Source organism: Myodes glareolus, chromosome X, assembly GCF_982192425.1.
Source record: "Myodes glareolus chromosome X, mMyoGla1.1, whole genome shotgun sequence".
In the NCBI taxonomy this organism is placed as follows: Eukaryota; Metazoa; Chordata; class Mammalia; order Rodentia; family Cricetidae; genus Myodes; species Myodes glareolus.
Window position 1 is genome coordinate 102,349,823 of NC_142053.1, and position 16,738 is coordinate 102,366,560.

The following is a 16,738-nucleotide window of genomic DNA, read 5'->3' on the forward strand; positions in this document are numbered from 1 at the left end:
GAGCTGTCAGAAGGGAACAATATCAACGTCTGTAATAGAGGTCATTCTTCACTTATAAAATGTATTAAGTGACATTTAAAATAATAACAATAGTTAAATATCACAAGAGACTCTAAGAAACAAGTACTCAGTCCTGGAAGAAGGATACCTCCTTAGTCTGGTTAGTACCACAATAACTGTCTTCTAATAGGAGCTGATGATCATTAGTTACTCAGTCCATAATGTGAGGTGCCTAAGAATTTCCAATCTGGCACTAGAAGGCCAGAAAATTCCTGGAGATCCACTAGTCCCTATTCTATCATGAATGTTTGGAAAAGGATTTCACTACCAGTGAAAGATGTACCAGTAATAGCAACAGCAGAGTAAATTTATTCAATAACAAGAAGGAAGGGAAGGGAGAGAGGGTAAAAAGAAACTTCCTTCTGAAATTCATTTTTATATCTGGTATACTACCTAATATTGTCTTCCAATATCAATAAGGAGAGCCAGGACACTTATTCAGGTAAGGCTCTCAAAGCAAATGATTCTAATTTATAGCAATTTAACATTTAAACTAAACAAAATTATGGTCTTTGCATTTTTCCTATATAACTATAGATTTCCCTATGGCTCCAATGGCTGAAAAATGTGCAAAATGTAGACCTACCTGCTATCTTTGCTATCTTGTTTGTTCCATGAGTTTTTTTCACTGATGTGCTTAATTCTACTTATATATTCTCTCCACCAACTCTCAGATTAACCTTATCTTTGCATTCCATCTACATTTTGTCAAGAAACTCACAAATATAATTTTTATTTATCAAGCTTTTGCTTTTGATAATTTAATACATGCATATAATAAAATATGGTCATATCTACCACAATCCCTTGTCAAACATCCTTCCCGTGCTCTTCCAGCAAGCTTCCATCTAAACTGTATGATTTTTTCTTTTTGATGATATGCTAAACATATCAGCATTGATTATTGTTATATATATATATATATATATGTATTTACACACACACATATAAAACATAGAAGTTTATTTTAAATAGATTTGATTCAATGTCAAGTCAAGGTTAGCTTCATCATTAGTATTTTTAGCAAGTAGTGAACTGAATGAGAAATGGCTACTAGGAAAGATATTTGAACGTTTAGTTCCAAGTTGGTGATGTTATTTGGGGAAGTGATACAGTCTTACTGGAATAATTATGTCACTGAGAACAGGTTTTGAGAGTTTACAACTTTGCCTCACTACCAGTTTCAAAAGCAATGCAGTCTGTAGTGGCCCATCTCAAGGGGTTTCAGAGGGGAACGGTATCAGTAGCTAAGATAGAGGCCATACTTGTTACATTTTTTGTATAGAGCTTAGTTAATTCTGCTATGTTCTAAAAACTTATCTGAGGCTAAATTAAAATTAGGTTAATTTCTTTTTTATATTTTGTTTTGTTTCTTTTGGGACATAGTTTTCCTGTGGAGGCTTGCCTGTACTGGAACCCATTCTCAGACCAGGCTAGACTTCAATTCAGAGATTCCTCTACCTCTGCCTCCTAAATTCTGAGACTAAAGGTGCACACCACTGCAATCTGGTATAGATTAATTTCTTTGGTGATGAAAATTTTAGAAATGAACAATATAAATGCTATGGTTTAGTTATAAGTGATTTTCTTCTGCAAGTCAAAAATGAGAAAGGACAACTGCCACAAAATAACACAGCCAAATAAACAAATAAATAAAAAAGATTGGGAGCTTGACATGTGCTGTAAAAGAGTCTGGTACTAAGGAGATTAGGGTCATTAAGAAAAGGCCTGCTGTGTATTGGAAAATTAAGAAAAGTGATCATAAGAAAAGATATTATCCAACAAATCTCCAACTTGTGAAAAAGAGTTTAAAGTGTGCTTTACTTTGAGAAAAGAAACTATAATCAAAATCTCTTCCTGATGTGATTCAGAGGAGCAAGAGTTTATTACAAGCTTGAAGTCAAACTTGGGGGTCATCTAAGTGTTACTGGCTTTGGACACATAAAAGACACAAAAGCGAGGGTATCTCAGATTATTCCATTGCCACTGAGGCCAGGGAACAGGTGGTAGTGCTGAAATCACTTGATGATGAGGGCTCTGAGAGATAAAGAAGCCATAAGAGATCATTATGTGAAGGCATAAAAGTAAAGCCTGGATTAACATGTTGTACCTAAAAGGCTAGATATGCCAGAGTCATGAGATGTTTGACAAAGCAAACTATATAAAAGAAATGATACTAGCTTAAGACAGAGAGATATATGTAGATAGTGAAACTGGATAGGCTGAATGAGCTGGCATTGGTTGAAGAGGTACAGATTTGTATTTGCTCTATTAGGTTTCAAATTTTTTTTGTTCAATGTTACCATAACACGACCCCATTCCTATCTTTTGGGATGTCAATGCATATTCTGTGATTTCTGGGTTATTGACTCCTATAAATAATTTTTTCTTCTTTTTTCTATGGCAGCATATTAAGAGATCACCTTGAGAGATTTTATACTTTTAAACAATGCTGAAACTATGAAAGACTATGGTACTTTTAAAGCTCAACTAAATGCATTTCAAATTATGATATACCCATGAGTCTGTATGGGTAAGTGGTATAGGAGGGTCTTCTTTCTATATGTTGCTTTCATTGGTTATTAAAGAAAACTTCCTTGGCCTAGTTGATAGGGTGGAGCTCAGGTAGGCGGGGAAGGCAGAACAGAATTCTGGAAAGAAGGACAGACAGGCAAATGCCATGAATTTCCAGCCTGAGATGTATGTAGGTTAGAATCTTGACCAGTAAGCCACAACCTCGTGGTGATATACAGATTATTAGAAATGGGGTAAACTAACATGGGAGAGTTATCCAATAAGAGGCTAGAGATAATTGGCCAGGCAGTAATTTAATTAATACAGTTTCTGTGTAATTATTTCAGGGCAAAGTTAGCTGGGTGGCTGGACACAGCCCACCACTCCTCTTACAACAGATTGGCACCCATGATCCTTCAGGGTTCCTGATTCATAAAAGAGTCTGCAAGACATTCTGTAGGACACAGAAAAAAGTGACTGAACAGTTTTTAAAATTTCCTGCTTCATGGAAAAGTCTGCTGGATACTATGGGCCTGAAGGTCAAAGATGGATGTCCCAATGGTACAGAAAAGCTTTGGGGGATTGTCCAGGCAGTAAGATGTCTCTGTCAGTTCTAGAGATTTTGGAAGTTAATTACTTCTTGTTACTGACATAACATTATATCCTTCTGCAGTCCTTGATAGAGTTAAAGAATAGATAGATAGTTATAGTTTTCCTTAGTTATGATAAAAATTAAAATAGATCTAAATATTGTAACTGTAATTCTTGCTTGATAACTGTTTTGTTATATTTAATTTTACTATGTTAAAGTGAAAGCCTTCCTTTTTGTTTAAAAGCAGAAAAAGGGGAAATGGTGTAGGAGGGTCTTCTTTCTATGTGTTGTTTTCATTGGTTATTAAAGAAAACTGCCTTGTCCTAGTTGATAGGGTGGAACTCAGGTAGGCGGGGAAGACAGAACAAAATTCTGGGAAGAAGGACAGACAGGCAGACACCATGAATCTCTGGCCTGAGATGGACATACGTTAGAATATTGCCTGGTAAGACATGACCTCATGGTGATATACATATTATTGGAAATGGGTTAAACTAATATGGGAGAGTTATCCAATAAGAGGCTAGAGATAATTGACCAGGCAGTAATTTAATTAATACAGTATCTGTGTAAATATTTTGGGGCTAAATTAGCTGGGTGGTGGAACACAACCCACTACTCCTCTTACAACAGGTGAGTGAGTTCAATGTGGTGGTTTCAATGACATTGTCCCAAATAGGATAAAATATTTGAAAAATTTGATCCCAACTGGGTTGTGCTATTTGGAGAGGTGATAGAATTTTTCTGTTGGAAGTACATCACTACAGGTGGGCTTTAGGAGTCTATAGTTTCCCCCACTACTAGGTTTCTCGCTCTGATTTGTTTTTACAGCTGAAGATTCAATATACCAATATCCTTCTTCAGCCACTGGCTGTGTGCTTCTCACACCACCACAGACTCTTCTGAAATCAAGAACTCTTCTATATGTGCCTTATGGCAGCAGTATTTTTTCCATTTTAGTAGGCAATACTGATATTCAGTATCTTAGCTTTGCATTCACAAGACTTCAAAATGTAAAACTTTTGGTACATGATCCAGAAAGGAAGCTGAAGTTTACTGATATCCTTCTTTATGATGTTTTGAAGTGAAATTATGAAAACATCCTTTTATAAAGGAACATTACTGGCTGGGACAAATATTAGGCTTCAGAGTTTTTTATTCAGCTGTAGGCAGACTTTTCTTTCCCACCTGCCAGTTTTCAAGTAACTGACTTGGAAACTTAATTATAAATGCTCAGCTCACAGCTCAGAATTATTAATGACTAGATCTTACCACTTAAATTAACCCATTTCTGTTATCAATGTGCTTCCACATGACTCATGGCTTTATCTGTCAACCACCATGTATTGCTCCCTCTGCATCTCCTAGCCACACCCAACTCTGACCTTCTTCCCAATGTCTTTAGTCTGGTTCTCTGATCTAATCTTATTCTGTCCAGTTATTGAGTAGTCAGCTTATTTATTTAACCAATTACAGAAATATATAGAGTATATATTTCACAGAGTATACATTTCACAAAATGTAAAGGAATATTCCACATTTCCCCATTTTCATTCAATTTAAAAGAAATGTTTTAACTTTAACATAGCAAAATTATACACAATGAAACAGTTATTAAGTAAGAAATATAGTTACAATATGTAGTCAATTCGTATTTGGCAAATTTAGAGAAAATGTTCTATTATTTTTCTTTTTCTGAGTGATTCTAAAGTTTATACCTAATTTATCTTTTTATTGTAACTAAGTAAAACTTTAACTATGACTATCTAGTCTTCAGCTCTATTAGAGACCACAGCAATGGAGATTGTTATCATGGCATCATACAAGGAGCTATTTAAATTCAAAATTTCTATGTCTAATCAGGACCCGTAACCATGGAGTAAGGTATTGACAAAAGAATATTAAATTTGTTGATGAATCCAGACTATAATATTGAATAGAAAGTGTGAGAACCATTGTAACAAATGTTTGTATTAAAATGTCCTTCTAAGGAGATGAAAGATAGAGTTCTCTTAATATGAACGATAAGCTAATATATAAAATATATATAAAGTTATATTATATATTTTATATAATTTGTTATGAATTTTAAGTTTTGATATTTATATTCAGAAATTAATGAGATTTGGAATGTCTACAATTGTATAACAGTTATAATCATCAATGACTATTCATTTTTTAAATAATAATAATATGACATTTTGTGATGTAGAGATAGCTCAGTAGTTCTGAATATTTACTGCTCAAGAATAAAGACCTGAGTTAATGTCCTAACACTGATGTCTGGTGACTCATAAATGCCTGTAATTCTATCACCAAGGGATATAGTGCCATTTTATCACTACTTTGAGCACCTGTACACATATATCAACAGACACATACACATAAATAAAGTAAAATAAAACTTAAGAAAAGTGAAACTTCCCTCTACCCTTGCTGATCAAGGCACAGCACTTTCTATGTTTTGTCATATATGTACCTAACATATATTGCTTGTTTGTGATCCCTTTGGAGTCAAGGATTTTGATTTTACACTGCTGTGATGAATAATTCATAGCATATTATTTTAAAAAATGGTGGGTGAATATATTTGAAGCAATGAATAAGGAAAATATATTTTGGAAATAAATTCTTCAATGTGCATGCAATGCTTTGGTAATAATACAGGCAAAGTTGTATTGAGTTCACAATATTTTGGGTATTTAATGGTATCTAGAATAATCATGCAGTTATTGCAATGTTGAAAATAAAAAGTCAGCTTTCATATGTGCCTTAATCTCTGTAAAATATTAAGCTAAGAGAAAAATTTCTGGCAATGAATAATATGGAAATGATTGAAGATGATCAAACCAGGTGACTCCAGTCTTAAAGGGAAAAATGTGAAGATTAATAATGATGTTGAAAATATGTTGGATAATCAATTGAATGTAGGGTTTCAGAGGACAAGATTTGAGTTTGCAATGGTTGTCATGGCTAAGAGAGTTGAAGCATCCTGGTCATTCCTGCATGTTGCTGTAAATGGGTGATAGCCACAGTAAGGTATGGGGGAGAAGGGAGGCCTGAGGGAAAATTGTGTCCCCCAACTTGGTGTGGGGTTCACAGGTCATGGAAGATAGATAACATGATGAATTTCACATAGTTTTGACTTCATGATTTCTTTCAACTGAGTTCAAATGAATAGGAAACAAGTATTGTTCCTTCACATGTTCTATTCATCATAATTTCCCAAAATAAAGTTGGTTTTAGAAAAATTTGAGTTTATAATAATAGTAAAAAAACAAAAAAGTAGAGTCAATGGGTGGTAACCCTATATTTCTCATTCTTCATGAACTTCTGGATTTCCCTAAACACCTATAACTCATTACTCTCTTTGAAGTTTCAAAGGGAATGGTTGTAAAAAACTAAAAATTATAATATCTGTAGACAGATTTATGGAGCTGCTTCTTTAGCTGAATAATATGTAAACTAAATTTTAACCAAAAAATGAAATGTAGTGACATAACTTCAGATTATAAAATAGCAATGTTATTTTCACAGTATTTTCCCTCCACAAAACTATTCTCCTAAGTGTGTGGGTCTGACCAAATGGCAAACACATTGTTGCTAGGGAAGAGCAAAGGCATCACACATTTGAACAGGAGCACACGTCACAGATCTCAATGTGCCAGAGTGAGGGCGGGTGACATTATGAAAACAGAAATACAAGCTATGTGAGTGGGCTCACCTCCTTAGCCAGATGGGAGTGCCCTTCAAAAGAAATGTCATGCTTACTCCACATTTACACTCATGTTTCCACTGTACTTGGCAGGCTGAAGTGCTAAGTCAGGCTCAAGTTGTTCTGTTACTAAAATACTTTCAGGACAGACAGGAGTACCCACCTGCATACTACATTGTTGCACACGTATCTCACATATAAGAGTCAATCAAAATACAACTATACTTTGGCAGAAACATAGCAGGAAATTTTTTTCTGCCCTAAGAGAAGAGAATAAAACCAACCATTTCATTAAGCCAATTCCTGGTTCAGGTTATGTTCAAATAGGGAGCCTTTTATGGCCATGTAGAAGCTGCACCACAAATACTTCTGTAGTCAAAGAGGTCCCTTTGTTTCAGTTCATGGCGATGTTGGGTAACAGAAGATTCTCAGCTTTCAGATAATTTGGAGAGCCATCACTAAAGCAACATGGGTGTACTTGCATGAAGACTCCTGCTGTTGTGGTTTTAATTCCCTGTGTTTGGATAACATAATTCATGCAGTAACTGAAGTCGATTGACAAAGAACTGGATTGTATGTAGCACACGCACATGCACACATACTGAAATGCCGCACTCCAGGACTCATGTCAAGATCACTGCAGCAGCAAGCACACATTTCCATATAGGCAGAATGAAACAGCAGAAAGTCAGAGAGAAAGGAGTTGTGCTTTCCAGATGTACTCTCATTTACATGAACCCACAGTGCTTTGGGTAAGAGAGCAATCGTGTGGTTACCATTGGAAAAGTGTGTGTTTCTCAGAAATTCCACAATCAAACACAGTGCCCCTCCACTGTTCCATCAGTCATCTTTCTACTGTATCCTATTATTCCTGTTTATTTTCCGCTTGCACAAAGTAAACTATTCCAGAACAGTTAAATTTGCAAAACTCAATACTGAGAATTATATTTATCCCTCATGAAATATTTGGTTGACAAATGAATTTTGATCAATTTTCTCCTCGTATAGATGCAATTACACGGAATGCAGGTGCTCTGCTGGTCGTATTTCCACTATGTCTATCAATAAATGGGATATACCTGATCTCTGCAAGAGCATATACATCTTTTAAAACATGTCAGTTCTGTGATGTCAACGTTTTTGTTATAGTTAAACAAAACAAAGTCATACACCATTTGTTTAATAATAGCTCAGAAATCACAATGATTTTTCACCTTACACATTTCATCGTACTTGAGCCGCACATTCAAATGGTTGTATTGCTTTGAAACATTAGGGATGAGGATGAGTGGTGAAGCCTTATTTTATGGTTCACCTCACTCCTCCCTTGCTCAGACCTTCAAGGCATGGCTATCATTCATACTTCAGCCATGTTTTAGCCAGTGACCTATACATCTTAACCATTTTACACAAGTTAACAGTACCACGGTATTGCACCATAGTAATGTTTTCTACTAGATTTCTTCTGTGAAGAAATGTGAAAGAGGAAACACAAAATGTGAATGAAATGTAGAAATTGTGATGGTCTTGCTTCTGCTAACCATATAATTTTCACACAGACTCAATTAACCTTGTATTTCAAATTGTCAAAAGTTATAAAATTCCCCTGTAAACCAACACTCTTGAAGCTTAACATTTTAGTGAGCTAATTTGAAAATTTGGAATTTACAATTGTGAATTGTTTTAATCTACCCACCAAAGATCTGGTTAACAGGCTCATTAAAAGAAAAAGAATAACATGAAAAGGAAACTGCAGAGTGATTTATTATTTGCTCCTCTGAAGTGTGACAAAGCTATGACTCAGCCTCCGCCTACACAAGACTCCACAGAGCCCTTAATCCCTAGATTTAATTTTTAGCAAGAATCTGAGGCAGGAGCAGAAAAAAAAAGAAGAAATGTGGCAGGTTCTGAACCAGTTTTCTCACAGCATCTTCAGCCCCCCAAATATAGAAACAGGTCACAGCTACCCCATATGCACTCTGTGACTGGGGCAATGGAGCCGGATATGGGCCAGCAGAAGGAAAGCTTCTTTAGAAGGGATCTCAGGCAAACATAAGTTTATTGTTTCCTAAACAAGATTCTCCTTCTTTGTACCACCTGGAAACTTCAGCACAATGATAATGAAAAATAATGAAATTGTCTTTAAAATGTTAATTATACTCATTTGATCACTAAGTATAGGCCCCTTTTCAAACTATTTAAAAATTATTTGTCCTCTTTACCCCTGCATTAGTGATCCCAGTCACCTCACTCTTCCAGTGAGAATTCAATGGGGCTGAAAGCTCTGGTTATTAATCTGAGACTTCATGCTCCAGCTGCTGAGGTTACCAAGAGGAAAGTGTTGTAATCAAAGGAAGCTATTCAAGCCTGTTAGATGGAAAGGGACAGCTGATTCCCAGAGTTAAGCAAGGACCCCCTCAAGTTGAAGCAATTCATCTCAAGAAAGATGTGGTATGTCAGCATTAATTTGAGTGATAGGGAAGATAAAGAGAATTCCCATGACTGAATAGGGTGGAATCCTGCTCAGAACTAGTGGGAAACCAAAGACAGATTGGAAACAGAAGGTGCTGCAACTACATCATGAACAGGTGGTCATCCTATACTGCCTGTCAAAGAGAGGATGCTGTGATGAAAGATGCTTCATGCAAAATAAGGCTTGTGGCACATCAAGGGGATTCCAGTCATACATCCTTTCCACGCATTTATTTTTCCCTGACAATACCGAAAAGGCTCTTTCATTTATCTTTTTTCCAGGCTTTTGTGTGCGTTTATGTCTGTCAGATTGAATTTCCTCAGTAAAAGAAACTACAAAACCAGGGAAAGAAAATCCAAAGCCTTTTGCTATATTTTTGGGATATTACAGATATATCTTTTAAATAATGCTTTATTTATCCATAAATTTTATGTATTGCATAAATAAGAGTTATCGGAGCAATTTCCAGGAATTTGGTAAATATGTATATTTGTCAAACAATTACCAGAAATAAGACACATTTTGTATACCCAAGTCTTTATCTCTTCAGCATATTGCAACCCAGTTTTTCTCTTTAGTGTATCTATGTTGATACTTTTCCACAATTCTGTACAAATAGAATTATACTATATCAGTATTTTGTCCATCTAATAAATTTTATTTGGCACAAGGGCTTTGAGAGTCATTGCCATTGAGTGTTTCAGAAATCAATGAGTTTTATAGCTTTGCAGTGTTACATTTCATGAATGCTAAGGATTTTTAACAATTATTTTATTTTTATTAGTAAATATTCATTGTACATATTAATTGAAATTGGGATTATATTTTCACAAATGCACTCAAGCCTTCTTCCTTTGTACAACTAATCCCTTCAAATTTCTATGAATGTGTATCTTATAATTGATTAAGATGACTTAAAAATTTCCATACATGAAAGAGAGAGAATGTATACTTCTTGTTCTGTATATGATTTATTTCACTAATGCTTTTCAGTCTTATTCATTTTTTGTATATGTGTGAATGAAATTCTTCTTTATGGATGAATAATATTCTATCATCTCTTTTTGAGTACCCCAGTTGATTCCATATCCTGTTGGTAATAAAGACAACATGAACACTGATATGGCAGATATCTCTGCTGGCTTCATTTTCTTCAGGTATATACCCAGGAAATAGCTAGAACATATGGTCAATCTATTTATAGTATTTTGTGAAATAACTGTACCATATTGTGTAATAGCTATACTAATAAATATTTTTACCAACACTATGGAAGTATTTGTTTTTATCCATATCCTTGCATGCAATTATTATTACAAGGACTTTTTAGTCTGTTTTAGACTTTAAAAATATTGAAATAATATTATCACTTTCCAAAACTATTATATAAATGCAACCTGCTGTATCACTTTTTGTTGTTTGTGTGATTATAAATTCAGATGTAAACACTCCACATTGGACAACCAATAAAGTGTATGATCCTTGGAAAAGGCTAATTATCCTCCTTCCAGTTCACAATAGTTAGTTATTTTGGGAGTTATTGTTGAAATAAGGGCCACTTGTTGGTTTCTGGCTGCTCAGCCTCAGAATAATTGCATAACAACTATATTACTTAAAACACTGGTTGTCCCATTAGCTCTAGCTTCTTATTGGCTAACTCTTACATCTTAATTTAACCCATCTCCATTAGTCTGTGCATCACCAGAAGGTCATGGCCTACTAGCAAAGTTTCTGTACATCTGTCTCTGGGGACAGCTCCATGGCTTCTCCTGAAACTGCCTCATTTCTCCCAGCATTCAGTTCAGTTTTCCCTGCCTAGCTAAGTTCTGCCCTGCTATAGGTCCAAAGCAGTTTCTTTATTCATTATGGGTAATCACAGCATACAGAGGGGAATCCCACATAACTTCTCCTTTTCTATTTACATAAAAAGAAAGGTTTTAACTTTAATATAGTAAAATTACATTTAACAAAACAGGTATCAGGCAACAATCACAGTTACAATATTTATATCTATTTATCTTTTATCATAATTAAGGAAAGCTATAACTATAATTATAAATTCTTCAACTTCATCAAAGACTCCAGGAGGATATATATTACCTAAGTAAACAGGAAGTACATCTTAAGCAACTTCCAAAACTCTAGAATTGACAGAGACATCTTGCTGCCTGGATAGTTACCCAAAGTTCTTCTTTCTGTACATTTGAAGTATCCATTTTCAGTCTATAGGCCCATAGTATGTATCACACTTTTCCATGAAGCAGCAAATTTCATAAACAGTTCTGCCTATATTGAAAGTTTGCCAGTCACTTTCTTCTGCATCCTGCAGAACATCTAACAGACTCTTTCATGAAGCAGGAATTCCAAAGACCATTTTACCTTTAGGCAAGTTCAGCAATTTTTCTCTGTGGCCTTGCATGTCCACTTCATCACACACTTCAGACAAGAACAGTTTCTTGCCCAATGGCTAACAAACTCCATAAGGATCCTCTTTGGATGCCAATATTCCTCTTGAAATAGATTAGTCCTGCCAAGAGCAGATGTGTCTCATTTTCATGAAAAGTCCTAAGTTATAATCATTTAACTGCCATATTCTATAGTCTTTGAAAGATTTGAATAATACCTATCCATCTGAAATACAACTCTGTGCATCTAGAAAATCTATCTAACATGACTACAAGCCTGAATATTATAGATGATCATCTATTAACGTCTATTTTTTAAACCAAACTTCATACCAATGCAAATCTCTATAGCATATTCACCTTTAAATGTAAACAAACATTTATAAACAATATTTGGGAATATGAGCATAGTTCTTTTCATACTGTTTTCAGCTGTTTATTGGGTGAAGAAATTTATGAGGGGTGTTCAAAGTGACCTTTTGGGGGGTGGTTGGTACATCAAACCACATCATTCTGGAAGTAACCCACAGGTTTTCATCCTCTATGGAAAGGCAAGAAGAACCTCTTTTCCAAAGTAACACATTATTAGGCTCAAATTTTGAAGACAAGATACCTTTAAAGTATATATGTTGGTTACTTAGCTCCTTCAATGTCAAAAATTCAAAGAAAACACAATAATACATAATCCAGACGCTCCATATTTAGTCCATTTTTATGTGGCTTATTTATTTTTACTTCTTTTAATCTATGACTGTCTGTACTCTGTCTCTTAAAAGACTTTACCTCTTCTAAATTGTATGTATTCTTTTTCTTTTCTCTCCCAATCCTACATACATTTATCCAACTCTGTGACCCATTTAGAGGGATTTTATGTCTGGATTTGTCTTTATTTCATATCTGTAATTATTTTATGAGCAGAAGTGCTTCTTAAAAATCTGAGATACAGATATACTAGGGTTTATATGGCCATACCTGCTTGCTCTGCACAGTCCAACACAGTGGAAGTCCATTCACCACCTCTGTAAGCCATGCATATTGCCCCAGTTCCAAGTATGCAGTGGGTCTATGTCGAGCCATTAAGCAGTTTGTAATATGCTGCTTACAAACCTCATTTAAATGCTCAGTCTCCAGAAAAAGTCAGAGTTTGAATGAACAGCACAGTTCAGAAAGCCAGCATGTCAAAACTGTACCTTTTTTTCTACTACCACTGAATCAGGGAAATCTCTTTTATAGGTGTTGTAGCATGCTACCAGGAAGAAAAGCCCATTTGGGAAAATAAATGTGACTAAACTTTGTTTTTTAGTGTGTAGAATTCCTTTTCACGCTCTCTCAGGTTTTAAGTGAATTGTAGTTGTCCTCATTGGCACCCCAGTTTGTTGAAGGAGGCCCGTCTTTTGGTTCCCAGCTTCTCGGCCCCGAATAATCACACAACAACTATACTATTTAGAACACTGGTTGGACTATTAGCACTAGCTTCTTATTGGCTAACTCTTACATCTAAATTTAACACATATCTTAACCCATCTCCATTAACCTGTGCATCACCATGAGGTCGTAGCATATCAGCAAAGTTTCTGCACATCTGTCTCTGGCAGCAGCTCCATGGCTTCTCCTGACTCTGCCTCCTTTCTTTCAGCATTCAGTTTAGTTTCTCCCCCGCCCCAGCTAAATTCTGTTCTGCTACAGACCAAAACACTCTCTTTATTTATTAAGGGTAATCACAGTATACAGAGGGGAATCCCATATCAAGTTATATTATTTGATCTATCTGTGAGATCTTGCTAAACTATTTCCCTTTCTTATTAACATGTCCATAGGTGGTTTAGATATTGTTCTGGTTTTCCTTATGCAGCAATTTCTAGCTACCATTTCCTGGCATTCTGGATCTTCCACTCTTGATACACCCTTTTCCATGTCTTTTTCCTGAGACATAAATGCAAAAGCTATGAGGTATATGGAAATTCTCAGGCTGGGATTCTCATGTCTTCTTGATCTCCACATTATGTTCAGCTGTGCCTTTCAGTGATAGGTACTATTTGTTTTTAAGAGAGTCTTCTTTAATGAAGGGTGCTACCTATACTTATCTGTTGGTATAAAAGTAAGATTTAGATAAAGCAGGTTTTCTCAGACTACTATTCCCCCAATCATGATACAGAGACTTATTATTAATTATAAATGCATAACCCTATCTTAGACTTGCTTCTAGCTAATTTTTTCATCTTAAATTTAATGCATTTCTGTTGATTTATGTGCTATACTTATGCCTGTTCACCTAATCTACATTCTGTCCATTCTGTTTACCTTTTTTTCTCCCTGTCTGACTGGTCAGCCCAAGCTGGCTGTTCCCTAGTTCTCTGGCTGACCTCCCTTTTTCACTCTACCTGCAAAATTGAACTATTCCTCTTCTGCCAAAGTACTGGTTGTTTAGCTTTTTATTAGACCAGTTAGGTGCCTTAAGCAGGCAAGGAAAAATAGAAATAGATCTTTACATTTTTAGACAAATGCAGCATTAACAAATGCAACTCATTTTTACATAGTTAAACAAATATTATATTCCACAATATTTCCACCTGTTTCACTAAATAAAAAGACAAATTTTAACTTTAGCATAGTTAAACATTCAGCAAGTAAAATTATAAACTAAAAATTACACTTACGCTGGGCTTCAGGAGGCAGAGGCAGGTGGATCTCTTTGAGTTTAATGCCAGCCGGGTATATAAGAGCTAGTTCCAGGACAGGCACCAAAACTACAGAGAAACCTTGTCTCCAAAAAATCAAAAACAAAATCAAAAACAAAAAACAGAATTACACTTATAATATTCTGATCATTTGAATTTGGCAAATTTAGAAAATAATACCCCATTATTTATCCTATCTTCATGAGTCCAAAGATTTTTGCCTAATTAACTTTATGAACACATCTTTGACTACAGAAGGATATAATATTACTGGCAGAAACAGGAGTTGTATTGTAAGCCACTTCCAAAACTATAGAAATGAGAGAGGTATCTCACTGCTTGGGGAATCAGCCAAGGATCCTTTATAATGTTGGGGTATCCACTTTAATCTACATTTCTTTGAAGTAGGAATTTTTAAAGAATGTCCTAGCCTGTCTAAGGAAAGTTCAGCAGTTGCTTTATTTTGTGTTCTGCATCATATCTGGCAGACTTGTCTATGAAGAAGAAACTTTGAATGACTGTCTAATCTTGTCTTGTAAAAGTTTGGCAGTTGCTTTCCTTTGGGTCCTGCACATCCCATTTAGAAGGAACATTGTTAGCAATTAATACACGGATAGTTTCCTGCACAAATGGCTAGTTTTAACACAATAAATCAAACTCCATATGGGGATTATTTGATGCCTATTATTCCTTTATGAATTAGATTGGAGCTTCCCATATTTGTCCTCATGTAATAAAAAGCCTTAGGTTATTAAACATCTTAAATTTCAAATTCTTTAGGTCTCTGAAGCATTTAAAAATCATTAATTTATTTAAAATATATTTGTTTTATCTTGAAAATGTACCAAATATGGCAAGTTTGACTATTATAGATGATTAAGTACTAACCTGAATTTTTAATTATATATTACATTTTTAAAGGAGCTATCATAAGCTAAATACACAAAATAAGAGTAGAAACTTATATACAACAAAACAACTTCATATTTGTATAAATATACCAAAACATACCAATGTAATATATTTGAGGTTACTAGTTGTCTTTTTATCCTATATTCCTGTATTTCTCCCTAAACAATGACAAACATACATAACCTATTGAAAAACCAAAACCTAGCCATCCCATCTCTCGGAAATGTGGGTGTTGTAGTATCTTAACTGATTCCTGTATCTGGGTGTGACAGGATCCACAGGAGATGCTGATAAAACTGAGATAAGGATCAAGACCTGGGGAAACTAGTTATAACATTTGCTGTCCAGTCTGTGAACTGTTCCCATGCAGAGGAATCAGGATATATGTCACCTGTCTTACAGTTCTTCCTGTCTTACATCTGTAGCTAACATTTTCAGGAGGGTTCCCCCAAGCAAACTTGATCTCCATTAACCATGAATGAATCCAGGCTTTTGTTTCAAAACATAAACTTATCTCAACCAAATGTGCTTTCTGAATTCCATTTTCAAGTTAAGACATCCCTAAAGTATCTAGGACGGTTTAATTAAGACATTCCTTTTACAACCCAATGTCCACCAGCAGCTTTTCTTTGCTCATCTACATTCAAAAAGCTTAAAATCAACAACAAATCACCATATAGGATTCAGACTCCTTGTATTTCCCATTTTTATATGGCTATTTTTGATTACATTATGTAGCTTTTATTAATGACTTTACTTTCCTGTAACTGTCTATATTCATTATCTTTTCTTTCTTAAATGCCTACACACATTTTTAAAAACAAATTGTAACCTGTTTAGAGGGTTTTTGGTCTATACCTGCCTTGCTGTTCACCTGTAGCTATCTCTGATCATAGGATACAAACCTTAAACTTATTGCATGACTTTGCACTGGTGGCTGGTCATACTCCTCATGGATATATGAGAGCCAAGTTTGGCACCCACACCCAGGAATAGCTGAGAGTTTAATTTAACTGTGAGCTGTCTTTAAATGGGAGCTGCATTTAATTGCCCCAGCTCTAGGAATTTGGTGACTGATCTGTGACAGGCATTTTTACTTAGCTTGTTTGACTTAATGTACCAGCTGTTCAAGTGCTCATTGTGCAGCAGAGCTGCACATCTGTAATCTATGAGCACCAGGCTATGAGGAAGTTGTGTTGTTCTTTTTTTGTCCAGCTTTCTCAGGCCTTCCATAAAATTATGAGCCCCACATTTGGTGCCAAAAGTAGCATGCTTCCTTGGACTGCCAACCCCAAAATCATGACAAAGAGATTTAATAATTATTATTAAGTCTCAGCATTATTAGCCCATGTTTGTTTCTAGCTAACTTTTTCCTTTAACTTAATCTAT